Raw genomic sequence first — 4,774 nt, forward strand, 5'->3', positions numbered from 1 at the left:
ATTCCATCTGATGCCTTCTCAGTATAATATATACATTAGGAAATAAAAATACAATTCAATGCTCAAAGTACACAAATTGATCTAATCTAACAGCAAAATAAAAAAATATGTAAATTATTATCACTTTATCATGCGAGAGTATAAAATGTTCGGTGACACCCGAACTTAGCCCTTCCTTACTTGTTTTAAACGATTTTTAATGAAAAAAACAAGATTTTCGTGACTTTTTTTTGAAGTTCGACATTTTTTTTTAATGAAATTGATCATATTTGGTAGGGACGATAGCCGCAGAACTACTGAATTTCTTATTTCAGACAATTTTTTTTTGTTGGGGGCTACTTTGATTTAAAAAATATATACATATGTATATTAAAATTGAAAAACACGAAAAAAAAATTTTTTTTTGCACATTTCAAAATACAAATAAAAATATATTAAACAAGTAAGGAAGAGCTAAGTTCGGGTGTCACCGAACATTTTATACTCTCGCATGGTAAAGTGATAATCGAGATTTCATAATACGTCATTTACATATTTTTCAAATACCGTATTTTTGTTTGTAGTTTTATTCCGCTATCATCATTCGTTCCTAATGTACATACTCGTATTATACAAAGAAGGCATCAGATGGAATTCAAAATAGCTTTATATTGGAAGAAGGCGTGGTTGTGAACCGATTTCAGCCATATTTCGTACATGTCATCAGGGTGTTAAGAAAATATTATATACCGAATTTCGTTGAAATCGGTTTAGTAGTTCCTGAGATATGGTTTTTGGTCCATAAGTGGACGAGGCCACGCCCACTTTCAATTTTTATAAAAGGCCTGGATGCAGCTTCCTTCTGCCATTTCTTCCGTAAAATTTGGTGTTTCTGACGTTTTTTGTTAGTCGGTTAACGTACTTTTAGTGATTTTCAACATAACCTATGTATGGGAGGTGGGCGTGGTTATTATCCGATTTCTTCCATTTTTGAACTCTATATGGAAATGCCTGAAGAAAACGACTCTATAGAGTTTGGTTGACATAGCTATAGTAGTTTCCGAGATATGTACAAAAAACTTAGTAGGGGAGGGGCCACGCCCACTTTTCCAAAAAAATTACTTCCAAATATGTCCCTCCCTAATGCGATCCTTTGTGCCAAATTTCACTTTAATATCTTTATTTATGGCTTAGTTATGACACTTTATAGGGTTCTCGGTTTCCGCCATTTTGTGGGCGTGGCAGTGGGCCGATTTTGCCCATCTTCGAACCTAACCTTCTTATGGAGCCAAGGAATACGTGTACCAAGTTTCATCATGATATCTCAATTTTTACTCAAGTTACAGCTTGCACGGACGGACGGACAGACGGACAGACAGACATCCGGATTTCGACTCTACTCGTCGCCCTGATCACTTTGGTATATATAACCCTATATCTGACTCTTTTAGTTTTAGGACTTACAAACAACCGTTATGTGAACAAAACTATAATACTCTCGTTAGCAACATTGTTGCGAGAGTATAAAAATTAAAATGATTGAATTTTGTTGTCGCATAAAAAAAATTTTCCTAAAAAGTGGTAAAATGTATGGGGGTACTCTCATACATTTTACCACTTTTTAGGAAAATTTTCTTTCAAAAAAGAAAAAAGGATAAGTATAAAATTTGTAATTAAAATTATAGCAATAAACTCTAGTTGTACAAAAAAATTGATACTTACTATTTTGGCATGATGGCAGGGCGCAGAGTCATCCTTAAAAATAAAGACATCCGCTCGTGAAAAGTGGTTTTCCATTGAAGGTATAAAATTTGTTTAAAGTGTCTCCTGATACTTATTCCCATTGACGGTTCCTTCTATTAGGGCTAATTGCCCAAGGTCATAGTAGGAAAAGCAACCCCAGACCATTCGGCTACCTCCCTGCATAACAGTTTTTGAACACATTCGTCCTTGAACCGCTCTCCAGTAGGACATACCGTCGCTGAAAAAATGGTTAAGTTTGGACTCATCTGAGAAGATTATATTTAACCAATCAAGTTGAGTCCAATTTTGATGTTCTTTTGCCAATCGTAAACGGTTTTGACGCATTTTTGAAGTTTGAGGTTTTGGCGCCCTGACGAGCAATTAAAACACCCTCTTGAAGCCTACGACGAACAGTTCTTGCACTAACTTCCGTATCGACATCTTTAAATAACTCCATTTTAATGTCCTCAGCAGTTTTTAAGCGATCTCTCAAGCTGATACGTTCTATAAGCCTATCTTCCCTAGAACTAGTCTTCTTCATTGCTCCAGAGCCGGTTTTTCTCTTAAAAGACCTGGTTTTAGCGAAATTTCTTATAAATTCACCGATGGAAGACTTGCTGAAGACAACTCTATTACTAATTTCCCGAATGGTCAGATTTTCTTTTCGCAAACTCAAAATATTACTTTTTTGCAATTCGGAATTTTTTTTTAATTTGGCATATTTAAGCTTTAACGCAGCACCAGCACGAAATAAACTTTGAAACCATTGAAAAAACTAAACGTTGTTATAAAACGTGTACAGAGCACTAATTTATGTGAAAGAATAAACCTTTCCGCAGAAAATTACACTTGTCGGTTACAATTGTGCTTTAAATACAAACCGACGGATTGTCCGGATTTCACTATCTGCTACTGTATGTTGTTGATTACCTCTGTTTTGTCGCTAAATTACTTTCCATGATACCTTCTCCTGAGGTTTGAAAATAAGAAAAGGTCTCTGCAACCAAATATTCATGAGCTATAGTCCTTGATATTTTTAGAATATTAGATATCTCTACAGTCTTAATTTTACGATCGTTTCCAATAATTTTGTAAGCCAGTTTCATTTTTCTTCTTGGACATCTCATTCATTTTGTTGGCCGTATGGCTTATTCGGAATTTAGGGTAAATGTTCAGCAGAGCGGCTTTTCCGAAAACGTGTACCAATTTTCACGGGAAATGTCTTAAAAAATTCGTTTTTAATTCCGATTCACGAATATATATGGCGCGTTATATATTTTTATGTTTTTTTTGTTATAAAAACAAAAAGAAATATTATGATTTTGCACGATATTTACGCTATAAATGGCATCACTGTTCGAAATTCAATTGGGTACTAGTGATACAAGCAGCGATCGGTTTCGAAATATCGATACTCTCGATATTCGAGACTAAACAAGAGTAGATAAAAATGAGAGACACGTAATAGGAAAATAATAATAATTGGAAAAATAAAAAGAAATTAAAATATCGATATTCTCTATATTTGAGCGCTAGAAAAACAAAAATCCTGGTCGGTCCAACACCCCGGCGTTCATAATTCTTCTGTGTCATACATTATACATTTTTCTATTATGTATTTCTCATTTTTATCAATTCTCGTTCAGTCTCGAATATCGAGAGTATCGATAATTCGAAAACGATCAGTTCATGAACCCATTCGAATTTACAACAGTGATGCCATAATTTCGAACATAACCTTGCCATTTTCGTTGAAGTGAAGTGATTGCGAAGTTTTTCATATTTTTATAAAAATAACAAAAAAAACGAATTTCTCTTATTAATTAACTAAACAACATCAATAATAATGTGTATATAATTAATAGAAAACATATTTTTAACATCTAAAGACGTGTAAAGTGCAAAAGTGAATTTTTGATTTCAGGAAATACGATGTTTTTCTATTAAAAGAAAGAAAATATTGTTTTTAAAAGCACGCGCCTAACATATTCGTAAAGTAGAACTAAAAACGAGTATTTTAAGACATTTCCCGTGAAAATTGGTGCACGTTTTCGGAAAAGCCGCTCTGCTGAACATTTACCGAATTTAGCAAACCACTTAGATTTGTCAATTATTGTTTACAGTTAACATATATTTTTCCCCTAAAATATAATAATAGCGTCACGCTGCATTAAGGTAGAAATATAATTATAATTATATATCATTGCTGTTTGTGTGTTGTAAATTATTTTTGTACGATAATATGTACATAATTTCAATATATTTATTACACACGTCACTCTACCTTATCTCACTTTGCTTAACAACATGAGTATGAATACCATAGAATTTCGTACTCAAAAAAAATCAAAGTAGAATGAAACTCATAGGAAACGAAAGATAATACATATAACAGACATTAAGGGAAAACTAATTTTCGAACGATCTTAGGTGGGTACAACAAAACCGAACAGCGTGACTGAATTTTTATTTAGTTTTTTTTTCGAAATGTATTCGAATTAAAAATTAAAAAAAGTAATCCGTTCCTTATCTGAACGAAAGGCCCCGGCGAGATTCGAACTCACGATCTCCTGTTTACTAGACAGGCGCTTTAACCAACTAAGCCACGGCGCCATATGCGCTGAACTTTGTCAAAGATTATTCTTATAGCTGTCGCTGTATTCGGTGATAACAGCTACTTTTAGCATTCCGCTGTTAATCTGAAACCAATAACACTGAGACTAACAGTAAGGTGTGTGAGCACAAACTAAAAATGAGTACAGTTGCAGCCTAAAAGTATGCAGTATATTTGAGAACAGTTTAGAACTCGTATTTACCCTGCAGTACCAGAGAATGTAAAGTATAGAGAAGGTGCAGGTTCGACTGCGAACATTTGATAGATTCGTGAAAGGGAATTCGCCGCATTTGTTAACATTGTAGGTCGGAATTCGCTTCACAATTTTAACATTGTTTACAATTCTCTCATATATTCTAACCGAGAATATGAAGAGACAGAAATATATGTATTTACGGCATATGATGACAAGGCATACATACATATATGCCGAAGCAG

General features: G+C 33.9%; 1 non-coding gene across 1 annotated transcript; it reads right to left on the reverse strand.

Moving 5' to 3' along the window:
- Nucleotides 1-4,261: 4,261 nt before the first annotated feature.
- Trnat-agu (transfer RNA threonine (anticodon AGU)) lies at nt 4,262-4,335 on the reverse strand. The gene has a single exon. It is a non-coding gene; the product is annotated as a tRNA-Thr (tRNA).
- Nucleotides 4,336-4,774: the final 439 nt, after the last annotated feature.

The sequence above is a fragment of the Bactrocera neohumeralis genome, unplaced genomic scaffold (assembly GCF_024586455.1).
Source record: "Bactrocera neohumeralis isolate Rockhampton unplaced genomic scaffold, APGP_CSIRO_Bneo_wtdbg2-racon-allhic-juicebox.fasta_v2 ctg7320, whole genome shotgun sequence".
NCBI classification, from domain to species: Eukaryota; Metazoa; Arthropoda; class Insecta; order Diptera; family Tephritidae; genus Bactrocera; species Bactrocera neohumeralis.